This window comes from Pogona vitticeps, chromosome 6 (assembly GCF_051106095.1).
Source record: "Pogona vitticeps strain Pit_001003342236 chromosome 6, PviZW2.1, whole genome shotgun sequence".
Lineage (NCBI taxonomy): Eukaryota > Metazoa > Chordata > Lepidosauria > Squamata > Agamidae > Pogona > Pogona vitticeps.
Window position 1 is genome coordinate 82,087,887 of NC_135788.1, and position 26,273 is coordinate 82,114,159.

General features: G+C 40.5%; 1 long non-coding RNA gene across 2 annotated transcripts; it reads right to left on the minus strand.

Annotated features, from left to right (window-relative positions):
- Positions 1-4,692: 4,692 nt before the first annotated feature.
- Positions 4,693-11,751, minus strand: LOC110086343 (uncharacterized). 2 transcript variants are annotated; one of them, XR_013537469.1, is made up of 4 exons: positions 10,392-11,751; positions 7,908-7,970; positions 7,735-7,822; positions 4,693-6,497 (listed from the first exon to the last, which is right to left on the minus strand). It is a non-coding gene; the product is annotated as an uncharacterized LOC110086343 (long non-coding RNA). The 2 variants fall into 2 exon arrangements; XR_013537468.1 differs by lacking the exon at positions 10,392-11,751 and having other exon boundaries at positions 7,908-10,324.
- Positions 11,752-26,273: the final 14,522 nt, after the last annotated feature.

Below are 26,273 nucleotides of genomic sequence, written 5' to 3' on the forward strand. Positions count from 1 at the left end.
TTTCCTTTATTGCTGTTTTCATCCTTATGGTTAGGATTTTTTTCAAACAGCATTGGGGAAAATATATATTTTCCTCCTGGATCTTAAAGCACCAGCTTCAACAGCGTATGCTTATGTATTTTTGTACAGTTCTTGTCCTGGCCTTTATCTCAGGGTAGGGTTCCCACATTCACTACTGGTGTGTTTTAACAGCCAAATTAAATTTGATGTGGTATAGAAATGTATATCATCTATCTATCTATCTATCTATCTATCTATCTATCTATCTATCTATCTATCTATCTATCTATCTATCTATCTATCTATCTATCTATCTATCTATCTATCTATCTATCTATCTATCTATCTATCTATCTATCTATCTATCTATCTATCTATCTATAGGATGGCCTTAGGTACTCTAGCACCCCAGGCAGAAAATAAATACCCAGGAGCAAAAGCTTCCCTCACTTTATGAAAAAGCATACAGATGGGGCCCCATGAAAAACAATCTTGATCAGAAGAAATCTGCTGGATTCCCCAATAATAGAGTTGCTGATTTTTCATTAGTAACTGTTTGCTTCCATCCTGTGAAAGGTTGCTTGCTAACTTCTGTTAAGAGCTCAAGAGGAGACCATTGTGGCTTTTTGTTTGTTTATTTGTTTGGCCTGATAACTGAGAATGTCATTTGCTGGTTTTCTTACGCTACGAATTAACATAGATGAAGGTTGGATGTCTGTCTGCCAGCTGTGCAGTTACTGCTTTGTCAAGGGGTTGCACTCAGTGATCTTTATTACCTCTTCAACCTCTACAACTCTATGATTGTGTGAAAGCTCAGGGCATGCAAGCTGGTAGTAGAAGAGCCATTTCTTTAAACTGGTTCTGCCCAAATAAACGATTCTAATGATACTGGACAGGAGGCTAAGACTGTCATGAACTGAGAGGGTGAGTAAAGACCAAGAAGTTATAAAATTCAGAAAACGCAGAAACTTAAAACACTTTCACCACATATTGAGAATGAAATATTCACAATGTTACCACTGATCATTCAAGATAATATTAATGGAAAAGGTAATTATGAGCAAGGATAGCGCCATCCATTCCATCGGAGGAGGGGAAAAGGAATGGAAGTTTAGGAGTGACAGTTTCCTCAGAGGCAGTTGGTGTGGGTTCCTTAAAGGGGGCCAAGGATAAAAGAGACTTTGAATGGCAAGTGCAGGAGATGGTGAAGAGGCAAGGGCCTTGGAAATGAGAATACATGGAATCGGAGGAACATGCAAGGTGGGAAGAATACATGGGATACACCACCATGCCCTTGTTGCCGTTATCAACAGGGACGACGGTGAATGGCTAACAGCCAGGAGATCAACTGGGACCATGGAACATTAGTTATGAGAACCCATTTGTTAAAGAAGAGGAGTGAGACCATGTTTGGTTTGATGCAAACAGTTTTATTGATGTTCCCACAATAAATGTTAATGCGTTACAGTTTGAATTTGTGTCCATGTCTGAAGAAATAAAATTTAAGGAGGAAGGGAGGAGTCATCTGTACCGACAGTTGTTCAGATGAAGACGATTTCTTGGATATGTTTTTCGATTTGGTTGTTTCCGATTTAGAAACAGACTTAGAAGTTGGTGTGGAGTGGGCAGTTGAGGTGGATGATTTAGATTTGACCAGTTTTTGCTTGGGAGATTGAACTGGAGAGGTGACAGCCGACGGAGCCAGTAACTGTGTAGTCTGGGAACTTTCCATCTTGGCTGGAGGGCAAAGGGATTGGTCCCAGAGGAAAGACCTGAGTCTCTGCTGACGGAGCTTTATCACTTGTTTTGTGAAGTCTTTACAATGAGGGCAACCAGATGGTAGATGAGACTCTCCCAAACAAAACAAGCAGGGCTTAGGGCCGTCAGAGACTGGGAGCTTATTTGTGCAGGAAATGCACTTTTTGAATGGACCCGTAGGGGCCATAAAAGGTGGGAAGCAAAATAAGGGAAGGGCGAGAATAACTGGGGGGGGGGGGGGAGGAACAGGACGGTAAGTGCAACAGAAACAAAGAACAATTCAATATATAACTTTTTTAAAAAAGAATCAAGTAGATAATCAAAGGGGACAAATACGGACAATTAGTGCTAACAATCCTTTCTTTCTATTTCAGATTGAACCAGTTCCAGTAGGAGAGGAAGGAGAAGGGGAGTTACAGTGCTGAACTGGGACTTCAGAGAGCCAAGTTCATGCACCCCCCCCCCCCCGGACCATGAAACTCACTGAATGACCTGGGGCCAGTTATTCTCTCATAGTATGACCCACCTCTCAGGCCTGCTAGGAGGATAATCAGGAGAGAGATTTATGCCATCTTGAGCTCATTGGAGGAAAGACAGGAGAGAAATGTAGCTAAATGCATTTAATAAGTATGAAGCCTTTTCAGACAAGGTGCCATTTAAATGATTAATGTTTTCCACTTCACATGTTTCAGGGAGCTGCAGTCCAAGAACACTTGGGTTACCCTAGGTTGGGAACCACTGCCATAGATTCATCTTCTCATGGGTGATGGTTGCAGTTGTGAGTAAACATAGCATGACACAGTGTACAGAAAACTGAAATCTGTTTGCAGAACTGCCTGCCAACAGTAAACGAAAAGCAATGAAACCACAAGGCCTGCTGATGATAGGATTTTTTTTACAGGTCACTTATTCATGGCATCACCCAAGTCAGAAGCTGCTTGTAAGTAGATAACATGTCATGGGGGGTGAGGTGGTGAGAGGAATCCAGCTGGGGGTGGTCCTGCCAAGGTTGACAAGGGTGCATTGGGAATTTGGTGAAAATGAGCACAGCAAGAGACGAAAAGCCACACAACTTTATTAAAGGGACAAAAGACAGTAGGAAAAAAAGCACAAGCTGTACAATAATAAAAGAGAGAGAAACTACATGCTCCTTGTGTGCACTAGGAGTCCCTGAAGAATGGCGGCAGGCAATCCCAGGAGGAGACCTGTTGCACGTTGCCCCTCTGGAGTCTGGTTTCTGCTGAAGTTCACCAATGGGCCAAGTCTCTAGCCCTCATCTCCCTTTCCGGGCAGTGCCTCTGTTCATCCATAGCCAACTTCTCAGATATTTATATTCTAATAATTGGCAAATTGGAGTAGAGGTTTGTGGGTACTGTGGAATGCCAAAAAGACAAACAAATGAGTCCTAGATCAAATATTTGAACTTTCTCTGGAAGCAACTCCACACTAACAAAACATCACACTAAGGAGGAAACTGATAACAAAACTAGACATCAAAGTATGACAGTGTTCAACATTAAAGTATAACACATGCCCAATCTGGATACACCTTATCATTTTTGAATGTATCATCCCGGAATATCTGGGCTAAACAAGTTGAACATCTTCCTCTAGTAACTTCCGTTAACGCTAACATCCTGCCAGTGTTCAGCAGTCACTTAGGCATTCATGCCATCTTAATCACTTGGCACAGAGAGGAATATTGCTGCCTACTACATTAGACCTCCTTACTATTTATCCACGTGGGTACTATAGGGGGCTGGTCCACCTGTATAAATTCAGTGGGACTTGCATCTCAATACAATATTTAAGATCCAAGCTTGTGGATAATTCTACTTTTGTAAAATGGAAACAAGTACAGAGGGGATGACCATGTGATTAGCACCACTGTATCCTTACTATCTATTGAATATGAATATGATTCACTACATCACCCACACATTTGCATGCCCAGATTCACTCTCCAGGGTGGCCTGCTGACTGGAGGACAGAACCTAAGATTCTGGGAGTGGGGGAAAGAGAAAAGGTGTCATCCTCTTTCTCGGACCTGTTTGGAGCTTCTGCCAATTAGCTGTATCAGTATTTCTCCATAATATAAACTAGATTTCACTTGGGTGTTTTTTGAAACAATGCTCTGCCATCATCTGTATGCTCAACTGTGCCACCAGTATGCTTGCACAGTTTCTGGACATTCATTATTTCTCTGGCATGTAAGCAGGGTGAACAATGCGACCTTGATGAATTCTGAGCAGATCTGCCTCTGCTATACCACTGCATAGATTGCACCCCCACTACCTTTTGGGATTAGGTTCTCCTGAATGTTGCAAGGCCCATCTCATCTCCAAAAACTTATACCAAGATGCACTTCAAAATGAATCCTTAGAGTAAAAAAAAACAAAAACCCACAAAGTGGAAAAATGAGAATCCTGTTGGATTTTATGAGGCACTGAAGGGCAGCCACACAGGCAGGTTTCACATGTTGCCGGCTCTCAAACCCTCAGTCAGTCATGCAAACAATTGCGGAAGTGACTGGACATGTATTGTAACATGCAGTGGACACGCATAAAACCGAATACACCACCCGTGCAATTGTCTTTCATCCAATTGCCCTTTACAAAAGGAAATTGTCCAAAAGGATTCAGACCCTAACCATGGGCTTTTCTGGAGTTGAAGGCCAAAATAACATTAACTGTGGGTCTTGATGATGGCAATTTTAATTGTATTTTAATCGTATTTTAATTGTATTTTAATCATTTTATATTTTATTGTATTGAATTTTAATTGTTTTAAGCCGCCCAGAGACCTTTGGGTAGAGTGGGCGGCATATAAACAAACGAACGAACGAACGAACGAACGAACGAACGAACGAACGAACAAACAAACAAACAAACAAACAAATAAATAAATAAATAAAAACACCAGGAACGCTAAACGTTCTCTATCCCGCTGTAGAACAGCTGAATAAAGCTGAATAGAGGCGAACAAAGCTCAGAGGGGCAAACAGTCAGGCGTGTAGTAAGGCTGGGCAGAAATCAAAATCTCCTCCTGGGGGTGGGACAGAAGAAGGTACACATTTTGGGTATACAATTACATTTGGGGGGAAAAACACAAAAATGATTCAGAGGAAGGAAAGCTGTTATTTTATGGCTATTATGATGGTGATGAGATACCCTGAATGGTGTGTAGTGGACAGAGTAATGGACTAGAACTCAGAAGGCTTGGGTTTGAATCCCTGCTTAAGCCTGTCACTACCCATTAATTTCAACTTGAAAGCATATAAGAATGAAACCTGGTGACAATGATGAGCTGCTCAGCCTGAGGACACAGGTCTGAAACAAATGTTTTATAAGGCCAGCCAGGTTCTTGATGGCTTCCCAGATCACCTTGTCCAGCTAGGCTGACAAGCTGGTTGGCTACTTTATCCCAGGCCATTCTCTGGGTGGCACTATAGTTCTATTTATGAAACATTTTGGGCTCTGCTATCATAGTCTTTGGTGCAAATCCTCTGGCACCTTGTATGTAACTGCAAGAATCCTCTTCTGTAAGAATAAATGGTGTAAGGGAATCAATGCCATCTGCTGTTGGATTGCTCCCAACCAGCAATCCAACAGCATATTGCTTTGGTTAACAGCTACTCATGAGACTCTAATCAGGAGCTACTAACAAACGATTAGCTTGCTTGAATTTCTGCTTCTGCCACTGCAGTTGATATAATTTCTTCTACAATGTGTAAATTTCCACAGGAGGATTTTGGCAGTCAGTAGATTAACATGGTTGGAGGGAGACAAGTATCCCCATCCCATCATTTTTGTGTTCCTCATAGTTACACGGCATGGGTGGAAGGGAAGAGATCTGTTGATATGTAGGACAGACAGGTGAGCAAGAACCCAGATTTCTAAAGTTCTTGCTTATGTGTAAGGAATCTCTCTTCTTCAGACCCACTGCTGTATCCTTGTAGAATGCAGTGACAAAGGGAGCAAGGCTAACCTCTTCCCACTAAATGTATTCAGAGTATCACGGAGAACAATGGCTGAATAGGGCTTTTGGCACTTCAGAAATCAAAGTGTCAAGGAGTGACGGGAGAGGAGTGACACCTAGAACCTAGGTGTGAACAGGACTTTTCTCCTCTCCAGACTTCCTGCTGAAACCATGAACAGCAGGTTGGCAGAGTGGACGGGACAAGACAAGCCTCTCTGGGTGTGTTCACAGTGTCATGAGGGAATGAGCCTAAATATGGCTATACTGTAGTTGAAAGGAAGGCTCTTAAACCCGCTACCTCAAATGGAAGGCCTCCGAAAAGGATATCAGCGCTGAGAGGCCCTGCTGGCCCTAATGGTTGCTCTAGGACAGTGGTCCCCAACCTTGGGCCTCCAGATGTTCTTGGACTACAACTCCCAGCAGCCTTCACCACCACCTCTGCTGGCCAGGATTTCTGGGTGTTGAAGTCCAAGAACATCTGGAGGCCCATGGTTGGGGACCACTGCTCTAGGACACCAGGCAATAACGCTCAGCCTTGTTACATACGAGAGTGGCTGTGTGACCTCCTTTACAGTAGACAGCTCTCTGTTTTAGGTCTTTTCTTTAATGGAAGCCCTGCGTAGCCCAAATCTGGTGTGAATATAAAGACTGCAGAGCACAGACCTTCAGCGGAGAGCAGACTGAGTCAGCACACAGATGAAATGGTTGCATAATGGATCTCAGCAGGGTGAAGCAATGCACAGTGGTTGTCTATTGAAATTCTACAAATACAGAAGCAGGTGATACTTTTAACTGTGGTCATTTTTGCATTGTTATGGTTTAATTAGCACCTAGAATTTATTTGAAAATGTGCTCTTTTGTGCTTTTTGATGATACATATACAGAGGTTCTTTTGTACATTCGTACCGAGCAGCCTGACAGTGGTGGTTCGATTCGATTTTTGTTTCTTGAAGAGCCATTTGGGTGTGATGATTGAACTTAGAAAAGCAGCTGCCCTTTCCCCATTATAAATTATGAAACCAAGGGAAGAGCCATGTCAAAGAAGTGGATGTAACTTAATGTCACTATAAGTTAATGTGGAACAAGTCCAAGAGCTGACAAAGTCCACCCTTCTGTCCACTACATCAGTGGTTCCCAAACTGTGTCGTGGTGTCCTAGGGCAGTGGTTCTTAACCTGGGCAATATCGCCCCCCAGGGGCTGATTTCATTTTGGGGGGGTGGAAGAAAAGGGGTGACGTGGGGGCGAAGGAACAGAAGGGGAGCGATATAGGGGCGATGGAGTGAGCCAAACCTGGGAAGGTGACTACAGCTGTGGTGCTGGCAGCGGATCTGGGAGGCAGATCCAGAGCAGCTGGTGCTGGCAGCGGATCTGATGCCGCCGCTGTGAGGAGGGGGGTGATGATAACTTCCTCAATGGCTCAAGGGGGCGTGTCTTTCAAAAAGGTTAAGAACCACTGCCCCAAGGCATTGGCAAACCTAGCCAAGGCAGCCCAGCAAGAGGGGTCAGAGGCAGCAAGCACAAAGGGCTGCTGCTGGCCCTGGATGGGGTGCGGTTCAAGGCCCAGGTTCCTAATTGGGAGGGGACTCCATCCTCTCACCAGCTATGGGGGGGCAGTCCAGGTCAGGAGAGCTCCCCAGAACCCCTACCCTTGCCTTTACCTTGGCCTCATTCCCTCAATGCCTGTCTGTATTCCTCCCCCACACCTCCCTTCCTTTTCTTCCTCTCTTTCCTCTAGACATCTTTCTCTTTGCTTTCTTCTTCATTTCCAAACCTTAGGTTTCCAATTTTTTTTGACTTCCATGGAAGTACAATCTCTTCTCCCCCACTCACCCAAAGTATCATAATGGGGGAGCCCTGACAAGTGGCCAGTAATTAAGGGAGCCGCCAGTTGAAAAAGTTTGAGAATGACTGCGCTACATCACATTGGGTCTTGCACAGGCATAACCTTTTAACAACTGGCGTAGCTGCATATATAGTATCTAAATGAAGTTCCTTACTTGGGTTGTCAGCGTTCTCTTCTTCCAATCATCCATGGCTTTCTCAAGTTGCCACACATCCTAGAAAGTACAGTTTTTCCTTCTGGGTCTAGCGGGAGGCAATTGTTAAGTATTAGATGTGAGTGGGCAGCTGTACAAAATTTAAAAGAAATTAGAATGCAAATAAATTATACCAGTGCTGTCAGTGTGGGGGTGGGTATGTCCTCTCCTCTTTGCTCTTTGCAGAAATGACCCATCTGAAATGAAAAAGAGCTACAGGTAAAATCAAATTGTTTTGCCTTTTAGAAAAGGGTACATGGATAAGATTAGCACCCCATGGCTACTTCTGTACCCTGGACTCAAGAGGTACCCTCCCAAATAAAATGGTGCTGCAATTTTTACACGAACGGTTTTAGGACAGAGCACCTAAAAACTACATGAAAGGATTGTCCCATTGATGTGGGGAGTTCCTTTTTCCTGTCGGTTAAGAAAACATCACATTTCTCCACCAAATAGGTGTATTCTCTCTTCTTTCTTGGCTGCAATAACAAATGGTAACATATATTTAGCCTTGTTCCCTCATCAAATCTGTGGATAACAATAAAGAGTGTTGATGAATGGAAAGAGATTTGAAATCATCAGTGTTGTGGCCTGTGGAAATCAAGGTGGAGAGTGCACAGGACTGGCCTAGTTATTGTGACACCTGAGGAAGAAAATCCTGCAAACATGTCTCTCAGGGATCCCAACATTTACTTTGGTGGAGTCAAATGAATTTGTTGTCCTTGTACAAGACCCCAGACCAACTGCTTTCCTCCACCTGATGGCAAGGCAAGAAGAAAAAGAAAGACCTTACTCAAGACAGCAAATGATGGAAGGAAACCACAGCTGAAAGGGCACTTCATGGAGTAATATACTGGCATTCCCTGTTTTACAATCTGACATTTGTGGAAGATGGCTGCATTTTTCCCCCTTAGATAAAGCCATCCCATTGCTCAAACTCATGGACAGAAGCAGAGTGTGGGGAAAAAGACAATTCCCAGACTTTTCCACACTGTATGGTAATTCACCATCCTGCCTCAAGGGTTCTGGGACCTGAGGTCTAAAATTTTACTTTGGAAGCTCTAGCAAAATGAGATCTCTGAAGCACACCCGTATGTTGAAACCCCAAGAACTGCCCATATAAGATATACTGTACACAGTAGCAACTTTTTCTATAAACCCTCCCCCCCATGTTAAAATTTAAGGTGATCATCACCAAATCCCTTCTGACTTACAGGGACGCTAAGATAGTCTTTGAGGTATGTGAGATAGTCCTGGAGTGGTTTGCCATTCCTACTTCCCAGTGGCCCAAGCAGGGGACCAATCACATACCACAGTGGTTCTCGAAGGTCAGTACATTCCCCGCCAAACACACACACACCTTTTTTCTTTCCTATCACAAAGATCCATCCTGACTGTGTTAATACTGAGTCCAACTGTTAACTGCCTCTTGGTTTGCAAAGAAACAAAAACCAGTCCAAATTGTGACCTCATTCTGACATCAAGGAGCTGTGTTTCTCTTTGGCCTCAGCTGTCTCCATGCCAACTGTAGCAGCCAATCAATGTCTGTGAACAGGGAACCATTGATCTGACTCTTCAACAAATCAGGTGGTCAGTCCCATCACAGTCTTGAAGAAGACTGTGCTGTCATCTATGGCTATTGCAGGTCAGGGGATTCTGGGAGCTGTAGTCCCAAACTATAAGATTTCCAAGCCTCTGCTCGGTATGCTGGTGTTTTTGCACCATCATGTTGTCTCTTACTTATGGTGACCCTATACACTAAGGAGCAATAGCATGTCCTGTCATTAGCAGCAGTACTCAGCTCTGGCAAATTAAAGGTTGTTTCTTTGAAGAAGTCAAGCTACCTCACATTCAATGTTTGTCTTTTCCTGCTGCCTTCCATTTTTCATAGCACAATCATCTTGTGTTGTCATGACGTGTCCAAAGTCTAACTGTTTTTACTATATTGTTAGCCGCCTAGAGTGGTCTTTTAGACCAGATGGGCGGGGTATAAATCAAATAAATAAAATAAAATAAAATAAATAATAGCCTCAGTTTAAACATTCTTCCATAATAAGCTCAAGCTCAATTTGTCCTAGAACTTAGTTGTTTGTCTTTTAGGCAGTTTGCAGTATCCCCAAAACTCTAATCCAATACCACGTTTCAAATGAATCAATTTTTTTTTCCTCTCAGCTTTCTTCACTGTCTCTCTCGTACATCCATGCACAGTAATTAGGGACAAATGTTTTAGTGTAATTAGCCAATGAGTGAAGCTATCCACAGTTTGATGCGATCCCAAAGATGAATGCTTGTTTGTTTGTTTTTACCACGGCGGTACTAGGCGGCTTACATCATTAAAAGATAATATTGAAACTAACAACAGTGAGTGAACAAATACTAAAGAAGATCAAATGAATACCATACAAAATAGATATGCAACACCAAAAAGACATTCAAAACAGTAAGGTAAAGATAAAGGTTCCCCTTGACATTTAGTTCAGTCGTGTCTGACTCTAGGGCGTGGTGCTCATCCCCGTTCCCAAGCTATAGAGCCAGCGTTTGTCCAAAGACAGTTTCCATGGTCATGTGGCCAGTGTGACTAGACATGGAACACCGTTACCTTCCCACTAAGGTGGTACCTGTTTATCTACTTGTATTTGCATGCTTTCGAACTGGTAGGTTTGCAGGAGCTGGGACAAGCGACAGGAGCTCACTCCGTCACATGGATTTGATCTTACGACTGCTGGTCTTCTGACATTGCATCACAGAGGCTTCTGCAGTTTTAACCCACAGCGCCACCACGTCCCTATAAACATTAAGGTACAACAATCCATTAAAAAACCCCATACAGGCAGCCAGTCACTCTAGGAAAGCCTGCTTGAAGACAAAGGTCTTTGCTTGCGAAGGAAGAGAAAACATGGGGCCAGTCTAGCTTTCTGTGGGAGGGAGTTCCAGAGTCTGGGAGCAGCAACAGAGAAGGCCTTCTCCCGTGCCCCCACCAAATGCACATGTGAGGGTTGTGGGAATGAGAAAATGACTTCTCCGGATGATATTACGACTTCAGCAGGCTCATAAAGGGGGGCTGCGGTCTTTGAGATAGCTTGGGCTATCTCTAAGTAATGATTCACATTCTCATGGGTAAACATTGCAGTTGTGGGAAAACCTAGGCCAAGGTGGTTTGCAGATGGTGGAAATCTGTTTGCAGAACTGCCTGTAAATAGCAAATAAAAAACAATGAAGCCAAGAGGCCTGTTGATGATATGACTTCTTGCAAGTCATTCACTCATAGTATCACCGAAGAGAGAATTTGCTTTATGGCAGAAAAGAACAACATGTCATGGGAGAGGGGGCTGAGAGGAATCTTGTCAAGGTTGACAAGGGTTCTTTTATACTTTAAGAAAAAGCACAAGTAGTAAAATAATAAAAGAGAAACTACATGCTCCTTGTGTGCACTAGGAGTCCTTGAAGAATGGTGGCAGGCAAGCCCAGGAAACCTGTTACACATTGCCTCTCTGGAGTCCGGTTTCTGCTGAAGTTCACCAATGGCCCAAGTCTCTAGCCCTAATCTCCCTTTCTAGGCAGTGCCCTTGTTCATCCACACATCTCTATACAGCCAATTTCTCAGATATTTTGTTGTTGTTTAGTCATTAAGTCGTTTCTGACTCTTCGTGACCCTATGGACCAGAGCATGCCAGGCCCTCCTGTCTTTGCTGCCTCCCAGAGTTTGGTCAGATATTTATATTCTACAGTGGTGCCTCGCATAATAAGTGCACCATTTAACGTCGAATTCACATAGCGATCCGTTTTTTGGGATTGCTAATGCGATCACATACTGATGGTTCCAATGGGCAAAAATCGCTTTGCGACGATTGGTAAGCGTTTCGCTTACCGATCTTCGCATTGTGATGTCGGGGGAACAGCTGATCGGCGGTTCCAAAATGGTCGCCGGAAGACCCAAAATGGCCACGTGCAGCGTTTTCGCGCCCTGCCCTCGCTTACCGAGGGCGCGAAAATGCCTGCGGTATGGAGGAATATCGCTGAACGGTGAGTTTGGGGCCCACTGGAATGCATTAAATGAAGTTTAATGCGTTCCAATGGGTTTTTCTATTCTGTTTAGCAGTGTTTCCGAATAGCAATGGTTAATCCGGAACGGGGCACTACTGTACTAATTGGGAAATTGGAGGAGAGGTTTGTGGGTACTGTGGACTGCCAAACCACACACACACACACACACAGACACACACACACACACAAATGAGTCCTAGATCAAATATTTGAACTATCTATGGAAGCAACTCCACACTAACAAAACATCACACCAAACAATTACTTAAATTTTGCTCATCTGGAGAAAGGCCTAACTCAGTTACTTTGTGGCCTAGCATAGGCCTAGCTTCATGTTCAAAAGCAAGCTGTATCTGTATGTGTGGGCCTCCCACGTATAACTCTCAGAATTGAGAATTCTGAGATTTGTAGTCCAAAAAACCAAATGGAACGTTCCTAGGTACAGAAATAATGCAGACCAACCTAGTATAAGATGTGTAAGATTTATTGAATGTATATGAATATACATTCAGTAAATCTGAATGAATATTCATAAAGCACTGAACAAACTTTTGTTGTTATTATCAATGGGAACAAAGCCAGAGGGCAAGAAGGACTTTTCACCCTATAGTCTCCGTATTAATTTATATCTATAGTTTATAGCAGGGATGGGCAATGCCCATCCATGAACTTTGGGCAACCACAGACACTCTCACCTCCTGCTCACCTCTGTAATATTTGTTATGGAAATATCCACTTATAGTAGAAATAAATCTACAAAGTCTGGGGTGAAAGTGAGAAAGAAGTTCCTTTATTGCGCAGTTGCAACAGCAGGGGGCGAGAGAGAGAGCAATTAGAAAATCACCGTCTCTCACACCGGAAAAGCATTGTGTATAAGCCTTTATACTTGTAACACTCCCCAATCCCCCCCTTACCTATCCCATTGGCCAGTTGGCCCATGAACTCACATTCTGACTAATGTCTCCTCTCCCCAGTACGTGCTTTGGAATGCTAGCTTAATGGCATTTTACTTCTGCAAAGCAAGCCGTATCTTACCTAAGTGTCTGGTTTCACTCTCCTTTTTTTATATAAATATTTTTTTCATTTCTATAACTATAACAAAAGCAAAATCATATACATAAAACATATAAACTCAAATACAATAACAGTGTTCCCCACCACCATATACGGGACCTCTTGCCATATTCTTCTTTTTCTTCTTCTTCTTCTTCTTCTATTGTCCTCTTCTCCAGAACTGCATAGATTCTTGATTTGGAGCTTTCCCTTTCCCCCTTATTAGCACATATTCCAAAAATTTGCCCCATATTACATAAAAATTGTTCTTTTTTAACTCTCCTTTCTTCATCTTTAAATTACAAGTTAATTTATCATTTATTGCTATATTCCATATTTCTTTATACCATTCTTCAATTTGTAATTCAGTCTTTAATTTCCATTGCCTAGCAATAATCAATCTAGCTGCTGTTATTAGATTGGTTATCAGTTCTTTAGTCATTTTGTCATATTCCACGTTTTCATATATTGATAACAGAGCAATCTCAGCCTTACATTCTATATCTTTTCCACACATATAACTTAATTCTTTGAAAATTTGTTTCCAAAATCTTTGTACCATTTCACATTCCCACCACATATGAAAGTATGTACCAACCTCTTTCTCACATTTCCAACAGATATTCGGATGACTGGTGTTAATTTTGTTTAATTTTACTGGTGTTAAATACCATCTTAAACTAAGTTTAAATTTTTTTTTCCTTTATTCTTACTGACATAAATCTTAAAACCCTCATTTTCCATATCTTCCTCTATTCTTCTTCATTTATTCTTTTCCCAATATCTTGTTCCCACACCATTTTCAATCCCTCTTTCTCACTTTCTTCTTCCTCTAAATTAAGAAGTGAATAAATTTTACTCACTGTACCTTTTACTGAGTCAGTCATCTGAATGTCCTCATATGAGAATAGAAATTGCTCAAATTTTGTATGTTCTCTACCTTTATTATATTTATTTGCCCATTCTTTAGTCCATCTTTCTAGTTGTACATAGTTCAACCACGAAATAGTCTTCTTTTTAAATATTTGTTTCATTTGGTCTATCGATCTCATTTTATACAACCAATCTTTCAGTCTAATCACTTTTTCTTCTTTAAATAAATCCACATACACCTTCATATTGGCAGGAAAATTTTCTTTTTCTGTCACTAATCCAAATGGAGAGTATGATGAACATAAATTCTTTTTATACTTATACCATATATTTAACAATGTTTTTAAAAAAGGATTATTAACTTGACTTGTTTTATCTTTCTTGCCTTTAGCAAATAAATATTTTTCCATATTTCCTTGTAATTCTGATGATTCCATTTCCCACCAAATTATATATAATTTCACCAATGAACCTCAGTTGGTTAGCTAAATAATAGTTTCTTATATTTGATAAACCTATACCACCTTTTTTTGTTGTTTTATACCAATACTTTTTATTTATTCTAGATTTCTTCCCTTCATTACAATATTTGTTAACTATTCCTTGCCAATATTTCAAATTATCCTCTGTTAACTGCATTGGTAACATTCTAAATAAAAAGTTAATTTTTGGTAGAATTTTCATTTTTACCAATGCAATACTTCCAAACCAAGATAACTGAAATTTACCATATTCCTGTAGTTTCTTATTAATTACTTCCTTTAGTTTATTATAATTATACTCCTTTATTTTTTGAATATTTTTTGCTAAATCTATCCCTAAGTATTTAATTGTTTTACATATTTTAAAATCGAGTTTTTCAGCAAACCTTTCTTGTTCCATTCTACTATAATTAAACAACATTAATTCAGATTTTTGACAATTTATGCTTAATCCGGTTATTTTTCCAAATTTTCCTAAGTGGGTTTTAATTTTATCTATACATTCTAACGGATTTTTCACTGTCAATAAGGAATCATCTGCAAATAAATTAATCTTTATCTTCTTTTCTCCCATACCTTCAATTAAGTCATCATTCCTAATTACATTTGCCAACATTTCAATAACCAAGCAAAACAGAACTGGAGAAAGAGGGCAACCTTGTCTAGTGCCTCGGCCTAGAGCTATTTGATCCGTCATCCCATCGTTAACTATTACTACAGAGGTATTCTCTAAATATAATTGATCTATTATCCCCCTAAACCTCTTTCCAAAACCCCAACTCTTTAACAAAGTCTTTAGTGTTGTCCATTCCACACAATCAAATGCTTTAAATATATCTAATGATAAAATGCCTGCCTTCAATTTATTTTTTTCTATATTGTGTATGATATTCAGGACCCTCCTAGTTAAGTTTTCCATTTGCCTACCTTTCAAAAAACCATTCTGATCCTCTTTGATATATTTTGTAATAAATTTATTAATTCTATTTGCAAGTATTGCTGTAAATATCTTTTCATCTTGATTTAGTAAAGAAATAGGCCTATATAAACTTGGGTATGTTAGATCTTTATTAGGTTTTGGGATAAGAGTTATCAATGAATGTTTCCATGAATCTGGTATTCTCTGTCCTTCCAATATTTCATTATAAAGCACTTTTAGTTTAGGGATCAATATTGATTTAAAAGTTTTATAATATTCCGAACCTAATCTGTCAAAACCTGGAGTTTTACCATATTTTAGTTTATTAATTATCTCTATAATCTCTTCCTCTTTTATTTCTTTATCTAAGTCTTTTTTATCATTCTATGATATTTTACTCTTAACATTTTCTTTAATATAAGTTTCTATATCTTCTTTCAATGCACTATTACCTTTATATAAATTTTGATAAAAATCTTGTATAATCTTTAATTTTTCTTTCATTAAGCTGCATTTTTTTCCTGTTTTATCTTTAATCACTCCAATGATATTTTTTACTCTTTTGGTTTGGACCATTCTGGCTAAAAGTTTTGAGTTTTTATTACTATGTTCAAAAAAATTCCTCTTAGCGTATATCAGGTCCCTCTGCACTTTTTCTAATTCTAAGCTTTCTAATTCCTTTCTTTTAGCTTTTATCTCTAATAATTTTTATTATCTCTATCTATAAAATATTTAGTTTCTAAATCCTTTAATGATTCTTCAATGCTTTTTACATTTTCCTGTCTCAATCTTTTTACAGGATTCTCTTACAGCAGTTCCTCTCATAATTACTTACATGGTGTCCCATAACACGCCTATTTTGTTCCCACCCACTTCATTAAACGACCATATTTCTAACCATTCTTTCTTAATTTTATCTACCACCTCTGTATGTTGAAAAATATTGGAGTCTATCCTCCATCTCCTAGCTTCTCTATAATCTTTCTTCACTTTTATTTCCATCACCATCAATGCATGATCTGTTATTTTTATCACATTAATATTTGTGTCTACTACTTTTGAAATTAAATTTTGTGATATAAACATAAAATCTATTCTAGAGTAACTTTTATGTACTGCAGAATAATATGTAAACCTTCTTTTGTCTCCCTTCAATTCTCTCCATATATCTTTCAGATCGGTAGTTTTATTATCTTACTTAGGGGGGTATCCCTTTTATTCAATTCATCTTTTTTATGTGTACATTTATCTTTCAACTTATCTAAGACCATATTGAAATCTCCTGCCATAATCACTTATCCTTTCCTAACCTTTTCCATTTCTTTAATCAAATGTTTGTAAAACATTTTTTTTTTTAAATTCTTTCTTTCTTCTTTTTTTTGCTGGGTTTTTGAAGATTTTGTTTGTTTGTTTTGTTTTGGTGGTATGTATGTGTGCATTTTTCTTTTTTTGTTTTATTATTGTTTTGGATTATCTGACTAGGATGAGGTTGAATGAATGAATGAATGAATAAATGAATGAATGAATGAATGAATGAATGAATGAAAAAAGGAGGAGAAGAAAAGATGTTTAAAGTTAAAAGGGAAGGCATTTGGATATGTATATGCGGATAAATATATGATGTGGGGTGGAAAGGAGGTGGAGGTTCAGCTGGGGTCCAGACTGGTGGGGGTGGCGTCTCCCCCCCTCCCAGAGCTCGTGTCAAACATAAGTGGGACACAGGGAAATGGGAGGGAGGAAAAGTGTTTATATGCAGGGAAGAAGGATAGGGATAGGGAATTAGAAGTAGGTGAATTTATTTTTTTTTAGTTGTTTTTGTTTTTGTTTATATTTTGGGAAATGCACAAAGGGACCGACTAAGAAGCGGAAGATTGAACAGACATGGGGAAAAAAATAAGAGTAGCGACTTTAAATGTGAAAGGCCTAGGGGCTGTATTAAAGAGAAGGAAAATAGAACTATTATTAAAGAAAAGTAAAGTTGATATTATCTATCTACAAGAGACACATCAATTAAAGGATGGAGTCAATGAATTGAAATTGCAAAATATACATATATATGAAAATACATTTGGGACTTCTAAATCTAGAGGGGTAGCAATACTAATATCTAAACATTGTGAATTTGTAGTAAAAGAAGTAATAAAAGATAGTAATGGCAGATATTTGATAATCCAAAGACAAATGGGGGAAGAAGAACATACATTAGTAAATGTGTATGCACCGAATATGGTTTCACTCTCCTGTCAGTAGTTCTCCAGCAGCCTTGCATAGCAAAGAACAAACGGAAAGGCAAAATTTGCTCAATACGAATATATTTCTTTATCATATTGTTCTTCAAAAGAGGCTTTTAATTCAATGGTCATTCTTTTAAAAAGTGGATCTCCCAGGTAAAACCAGGGTAATTTATTTTTTGAACGTGCACAGTATGCTTTTGCCTCTTTAAAAGCAGATCTACACTCTTCTTAATTATTATGATAAACAGATCCAGAGAATGTAATACCAAGATTGCTTTCTAAAGACACATAATACAGTATTTGTGTGCCATCAAATGGGTTACATATTATGGCAACCTTTTCCAGGGTTTTTAAGGTAGAGAATAGATACCCGCATAAACATGCATTATGGTTGTTGTAGGTTTTTTGGGCTGTCTGGACATGTCCTTGAGGTTTTTCTTCCTAATGTTTTGCCAGTCTCTGTGGCCGGCATCTTCAGGGGAGAGGAGTTAGAACTGTTTGTGCTCTGGTGCAGTTTTGTGGGATAGCTGAGTATTTATACCTGTGGGATCAACTTTTCAGGAGATTGGGTGATTATGGTGATGAGCTTTTTTGTTTGTTTGTTATGGGTGTATTATTGTGGTAGACGGGAGAGATGATCTGTCACTGTGATTGATGGGTGTCATTAGCTGGTCTTTTGTGTACAGTGATCACTGGTCCTTGTGAATTGATGGGTGTCATTAGCTGGACTTTTGTAAGCAGTGATTACTGGTCCACAAGTACCAGTGATCACTGCACACAATAGACCAGCTAAACACACAAATCAATCACAGTGACAGATCATCTCTCCCCTCTATCACAATAATACACTCCCAGCAAAATATACGCTCACACTAACGCTGATCACCGTAATCACCTAATCTCCTGAAAAGGACAAAAAGCTGATCCCACAGCTATAAATAAACTATCCCACAAACCTGCACCAGAGCACAGAAAGAGTTCTGACTCCTGTCCTCTGAAGATGCCAGCCACAGAGACTGGCAAAACGTTAGGAAGAAAAACCTCAGGAACACGGCCAGACGGCCTGAAAAACCTACAACAACCATCGGATCCTGGCCGTGAAATCCTTCGAGAAAACATAAATGATGTTATACTGGACTGAAAAGTAAACATAGTTATCTTGCAGGATTTGCATGGGAGATGAGTTTTCAGTAGTCAAAGAGAAGCCATCTTGGCTGGTTGTTGGACACATGGAAAACAGATATAGCACACCGAGTTAGACTGCTGACATCACTGCATTGTTGGGATATCCTCAACACTACAGAATAAAAAGAGGATGGCCTGTTTCTGTGTCCTGAGTTTGCCAGTAACAGCAAAAAAGGGACACCTCACAGGAGTATTTCTGAATGAAAACGAGCTCCTCCCTAGCTAGCTCTCACTGTGTTAACCTGAGAGTAAGTGATATTACTGTGACACAACAATAATGCTATTCTGTTAGGGCTAGAAAATTATCAGTTCCTGTTCTCCACACTGTTCTACAATGAGAAAGATTTTCAAAATTAAAGAATGGCATAGATTTCTTGAAGACTTTTTTTTCTGAATAAATTGCATGCCCCACTTGTGAAAAATGTTGCTGCCATTTCAAAGAAGGATTATCTCCAATAAATAGAAGAGAAACAACAGCAAGAACAATAGTAGTGTAATGTAAGGAGCATTACAAAATTGAAATCCTTGGCAGCTGCAAACATTTTCTGTGTGCGCATAACTGGACAGGCTAATGCTTTGTGGTGGGTTATGGTGTCAGGATAAAGGAAGAAGGTTCCAATTTCCATTTACTTCATTGTTTACTTAATAACAGCAAAATACCTTGGAGATTAGCACACTCCAAAAGCAGGCTATTAAGGAAGCTCCCTGGTGTGGCAAGATGTATTAAACCAGCCAACTATTGTGCTAGATCTATGAATTGAAAGGAATTTCTCAAATTATGCTGAGGTAAACCTGTGTTTGCCCTCAAAGGCTCTCTCACAGCTATCACCAATCAAAGTCCCTAGTTTGTGTACTTTGTGTAACAGCTGGGTTTGCAAATACCTACAGTGGTGTTGTATTTGCGCATTACATTTTAGGCATATGCTTTAAAACATAGGCTGTCTGAGGTGGTCCCAAGACTCACCAAAAGGCTTTGTGACTGCTGGTTTACGAGTGAAAACTATCTGAAGCGTTCAGGCTGCTAGAACCTCTACCTGTTTCAAGGGCAAGCCACACACAGCGCAAAAGATGGGTGAATTTCATCCCCCATATTTTTAACAACAACAAAACATTTAATAGCAGCTGTGGCAGTGGTGGCTGGTGCCTTCAAGATTGGCAGGGCATGATGACTGGTGGAAGGGAAGCCAGCATCAACAGGGACTGATTTTGATCTTGTTCTATGAACTTCCTTATTCCCTCAGTCAATCTGAATGGAAGAGCAGCCTTTTATATTGGACAGCAGGCTTCTGCCTTGTCATACTTTATTCCCTATGGGGGAGGGCTACTGTTTCCCTATCACTTTTCCTAGCCTCCAGGCGGGTGGGGAGGTACTCTATTTGTCCTAGTGGAGCCATCTCCACTGAGTTGGGTGGTGGTGCTGTATTCAGACTAAAGCACTGGGAGATTATAACTCCCCCCCCCAAAACACACACATTCACCCTTGTGGTACAAATGTTAGCTGTAAAAACATATGCTTTAATTAGGAAGTGGGAAGCCCACAGGAGCTACAATCTTGAAAACGAATGGTGAGCATCTGTGCCTCTTCTGCTGGTTTTAGTATTAACCTTCTCTCGGCCCTAACCAGCATCGCCAATGATGATGGGTTGTTGAAGCTGGAGTTTTTAAGCCCCTGGAAGGCCACAGTTGCCCATCCGTAAAGTCCAAAGACATGATACCCCATATCCCTAGTGTTCGTATTCTCACAAGTATTTAGTGGGTGGACATTTGACTTTTTCTGTTTAGAGTTTCCTTATTCACAGTAGGGTCAATTCTTGCTTCTAAGATTGACATTAATTCCAAATATTTGTAATTTGATACCGTCATGGCCAAAAATATTGGCAGCCTTGCAATTCTGTCAGAACATCCAACCCTTCTCTCAGAAAATGGTTGCAGTTGCAAATGTTTTGGTACTCATATGCTCATTTCTTTGGTTTGCGTTGGAACAACACAAAAAACAGAGAAGTCAAATCTGATACAATCCTACACGGAAACCCAAAAATGCCCTGGCCAAATTTATTGCCACCCAGTCTAAATAGTAAGAAATAATTGCTTTTCAAACATGTGATGTTCCTATAATTTGTATTTATACACACCTGTCACAAGTAAAAAGGCAATATAGTAATCACACTGCGATCAGTTAAGATGGAGAAAAGTTGACTCAACCTTTGTGTTGTGTGTGACACTTAGCATGAAGAAAAGAATGAAATGTAAAGAGTTCTCTGTGGATTTGAGAGAAAAAATTGTGGAAAAACATCGACAATCTCAAGGCTGGAAGTCCCTCTCCAAAGATTTTAATGTTCCTGTGTCCACTGTGCACAATATCATCAAGAGGTTTACAGCCCATGGCACTGTAACTAACCTCCCTGGATGTGGATGGACGAGCAAAATTACTGGAAAATGACAAAGGGTTGTTCGAATGGTGGATACAGAATCTAGATTAACTTCTCAACAAATTCAAGCTGATCTGCAGACACAGGGTACAACAGTGTCAGCTCGCACTATGGTAGGAGACCCAGGAGAACACCACTGCTGACACAAAGGCATAAAAAATATACTTGAAGGACCGCCTCCTTCCATATGAGCCTACCTGGCAGTTAAGATCTAGCCAGGGGGCCCTTTTGAAAAAGCCATCCCTCAAGGAGGTAAGAGGGAGGGCTTGTCGACAAAGGGCCTTTTCGGCAACTGCCCCCCAACTATGGAACACCATCCCAATTGAGATTCGCCTGGCGCCGACGCTGATGACCTTTCGACGCCAGGTCAAAACCTTCCTGTTCCAGAAGGCTTTTAATTGAAAAAAATATCAACTGTGGGTCCAGATGGTAATTCGTAAGAGTACAGTGTATATTTTAATTGTATTTTAATTGTCTTATATTTTTATTGTATTTTAAGCCACCCAGAGACCTTTGGGTAGTGTTGGCAGCATATAAGTGAAAGAAAGAAAGAAAGAAAGAAAGAAAGAAAGAAAGAAAGAAAGAAAGAAAGAAAGAAAGAAAGAAAGAAAGAAAGAAAGAAAGAAAGAAAGAAAGAAAGAAAGAAAGAAAGAAAGAAAGAAAGAAAGAAAGAAAGAAAGAAAGAAAGAAAGAAAGATTGGAGTATGCCAAAACCTATGTGATGAAACCACAATCCTTCTGAGAGAACGTACTGGGGACAGATAAGACAAAAGTAGAGAATATATATTTTGATCACAGGCTTTATCCTGTGTCCACATCAGACAGACCTGTGAAAGTGCTGGGACCAAGAAAAAGGCCTCCCATGATGATCTTAACTAGAGATGGGAGCATTTGTATTCAAATATCCCTGCACAGGTGGCAATAACGAGGGCCCAGCCCCATGGGCCCAGACAGTTCACTCACTGATCCGTGATTCTTCCAATGGCTTTGCAGATCGCGATCGGGTAGCCACTCCTGGCAGGAGGTGGGAAGGCAAGCCTCGCTGCAAGGTTGAAGAGTGGCTCGCAGATCACGATCTGCAGAGCCATTGGAAGAATCACAGCATCCACGGCAGCAGTGGATCGGTGAGTGGACCATCTGGCCCCATGGGGCTGGACCCTCGTCGCCACCTGTGCGGGGACACTCATATTCGTATATGAATACCCCCATCTCTAATCTTAACACCTGAGCTGGCTCATAATGGTAAATATTTGAGACAGCTTGGACCAAGGTCATTTAGGGCTTTATATGTTAAAACCTAGGGACGTGGTGGCGCTGTGGGTTAAACCGCAGAAGCCTGTGCTGCAGGGTCAGAAGACCAGCAGTCGTAAGATCGAATCCATGAGACGGAGTGAGTGCCTGTCACTTGTCCCAGCTCCTGCCAAACTAGCGGTTCGAAAGCATGTAAAATGCAAGTAGATAAATAGGGACCACCTCGGTGGGAATGTAACAGCGTTCCATGTCTAAGTCGCACTGGCCATGTGACCACGGAAGATTGTCTTCAGACAAAAACGCTGGCTCTATGGCTTGGAAATGGGGATGAGCACCGCCCCCTAGAGTCGGACACGACTGGACAAAAATTGTCAAGGGGAACCTTTAACCTTTGCCTAGGTTAAAACCAGCAGCCAATTTCAGAATCCTTTATGACACCACAAAGCCTCTGTGACATTAGAAGGTCCATCACTCTGGACCAGATTTGTGTCCTGCAGTCTCAGGAAATGTGACATTGTTGACCTGACAGTTTTGGATTCTGATAAGTCTTCTATGAAATGGAAGAAGTGCTTCAAATACTTTAATACATTATGTATGAAAAGGTTATTTATTTAGATTTTGCTGGGGGCAGGAGGAATCTGAAATTGCACCTGACTTCTGGATCTTGATGACTCATGAAAGATTAGAGTGGCATCCACAACATACTGGTCACCAAGTGTTTGCGGTTTCGGAACCACCCTTGCAACTTGTAATTGTCTGTAGCATCTTTGAGATGAGGGGGTTTGACCATGCTGAGGAGCATTAATATATTCTGCTTTTTCCGCACTGCACACCTTTTTTTATCCATTTTTGTACTTAATGTCAACATTGGCTCCAATATAAAAACTGTAGGCACCTTCTTATATGCAGGTGGAGTCTTGCACCTTCCAGCTGTCTTTCCTCTGTTCCCTTCCAAAATAAGCCTCTTCAGGGTGTTCTGTGGCTCAAGTCTGGCCTCTAGCGGTGAATAAAGGGAAATAAATACACACACTGCAGCTGCAGAGATATTACCTTTGACGTCCTTTTAATGAGATCAGATCCGGCCTACTTGATTCTTACATTTAATACAGTTCAAAAAGTAATTGGCAACTGTATACGAACACACAGATTCCTCTTCTACTATTTGTGTCCAGTTTTCTGTTCTTCCGACACACAGACTCTAAATATGAATGTTTCTCCCACCTTTATTGCTTTCTCATGTTGCATTAAATTTAGAAGTGTAACTGCTCATCATGACAGCCCCAGAACCAACTTCCTTTCATAAGCAGAGTCCAAAAATGCAGGCAGCTGGATCAGGGGAAGAAGTGTTTTGTTTTATCTGGCTCCCAGAGAAACAGTCCAATTTATTTATTTTATTTATTTATTTATTGGATTTATATACCGCCCCATAGCGCTACAAGCACTCTCCGGGCGGTTTACAATTTTTTAATTATAAAGGCTACACATTGCCCCCCCAGCAAGCTGGGTACTCATTTTACCGACCTCGGAAGGATGGAAGGCTGAGTCAACCTTGAGCCGGCTACCTGGGATTTGAACCCCAGGTCGTGAGCACAGTTTTAACTGCAGTACAGCGTTTTAACCACTGCGCCACGAGGCTCTTTTGCAAACTAAACATCTGAATTCTTATTATTTTGCCGATTAGAACATGTTCCAGATCCTGCCCTGAATCCCAAGGAATTCTTCTTTTCAGGAAGAAAACCAGCCGGACCAGCCAGTGAAACCAGAACCGGAATTAGTTCCAGAGTTTACAGCTGCAGCAATGGCAGCTGAACCTTCACCAGAGCTTCCTACTGAAAAATCTCCAGATTTTTCACAACCTGTGGCTGGGGAGCTATCCCTGTCGTATACCGTGATGGAAAGGGTAAGCATGCTTGGAACAGGGGCAATATCAGCTAAATAAGTAAAATCTTCTATAAGTCTGAGGCCACATATGTCCACCATTCGAATTGTGGAGAAACAGAGCAATAGTGTGTGTGTGTGTATATATATATATATATATATATATATATATATATATATATATATATATATATATATATATATATAATGTTTTATTAGGGTCATTGACCAGCAAAATATACATTATTTAAATTAGGAGACATAAAAACAATCTAAAAACATTAAAAACACTAAAAACACCAAAGCACTAAAAACATATGTATACATATATGTAAAACTACATTCATACATATTACTAAATATCTCCTACCTCCCTATCATAGGCTTATCTATGGGCTATTGCAGCCTACACAGAATGCCAAAATTGTTATTTTGAAGCTCATAGAGCCCATGTGATCATTATACCAAATTGGTATACACCAATTTACAGATTCTATAGCTACGCTTTAGGTGGAACCTTTCCTTCATGGATTTTGATTACAGCAGCACAGAATCTAGCTACTTTTGTCAGCATATCTGAATTTAGCCCAGTATAACTGCCCGGGCATCGCCCTGTCAGCAAAAGCAGTATGTAGTGTGCCTCTGATCATCCAGGAAATGCCTTTATGTAAGGGTTAACATGGACTTCTTGAATGCCAGAAGTAAAAGCACAATGAAGTAACACATGGGAGATAGATTCGATCTCACCAGAGTTACAGGGGCATAAACGCTTAGTGTAAGGGGTGTTGTTATACTTCCCTTCCTGGTCTGCTGATGGAAGTGCATTGAAGCGGGCCAGAGTAAGAACTTCGCGTTGTTTAGGTGTTAAGGGTAAGTAGAGATATATTATCCGGTTTGGGTGGGAGAAAATAAATAAATAAAACAGCCCCATTGTACCCCTTAATGGCCAAATTTTAAAAATACAAAATGGGGGGGAGAAGAGAGAGGGTGCCAAAATATGTCCACATATCCTTAGAAGGCACAAGAAGACTTATGTTCCCCTCCAAAATTGGAGTGTGGGAGGCTGGAGGAGCCCACAGGTGCTGGGGTCTACCTGTGAATCCCTATGCAGCCTCTATAGCCACACCTTGATCGATCCTATTCTAAGAGATCTGGTTTTGTTATTGTCAGAGACCTGTGATGATGTCAAAAGGACAAAAGAAGGACTGGCATCAGAAGAGACAGCAGTCCCTACTAAGTACAGGTCTAAATTCATAAGTTTAGCTCATGAGCATTCCAGGGTCGTGCTGGAGTGAAGAGAAGCAAGGACAATTTGGTGATGTCAATCCACTGGGAGGGGATGGGCAAATATGCTGCCTGGTCCTATAAAGCATGTCGGAGATCAGCATCAAAACCAGTTAAAGCCCCTTCAGGTAACCATAAGATAATTTAGGGTCTGTACTTTTCTTTGGAAATTGTTTGGAACACACAATGCTGTGCTGGGCTATTTGCTTTGGAAAGTTTCTTGAAATTTGGTGGCCACTAGGGACTTTTGGGTTAATCTTTTGCCTCAGACAGAGGAAGAAAAATAGAAGAGAACCTGTAAGATTTAACCTCCATAACCTGAAATTCTCTTTAAATTAATCAAGGTGACATTGTAACAATGAAAACCTAGAGAAACAGAACTTGTTTATCTGAATGAATGTTCACTGAATATCTTGGATACTACCCCATGCTATAAAGGTAAAGGTAAAGGTTCCCCTTGACAATTTTTGTCCAGTCGTGTTCGACTCTAGGGGGCGGCGCTCATCCCCGTTTCCAAGCCATAGAGCCAGCGTTTGTCCGAAGACAATCTCCCGTGGTTACATAGCCAGTGCGACTTAGACACGGAACGCTGTTACCTTCCCACCGAAGTGGTCCCTATTTATCTACTTACATTTGCATGCTTTCGAACCGCTAGGTTGGTGGGAGCTGGGACCCCATGCTATATGGATCAGTAAAAAATGGCTGTATGTCCATGATGAGGAATGTTGACTTACAGAGCTCTCAATACTTGTGCTGGTTGCATATTAATGTCTAACCATGTTTTGTTTCTATTGCAGGCTTCTTTTGCCATTAGTGGCTAATTGGAATTGCCACATGCCATCACTGTTGAGGTCTGACCTTATACAAG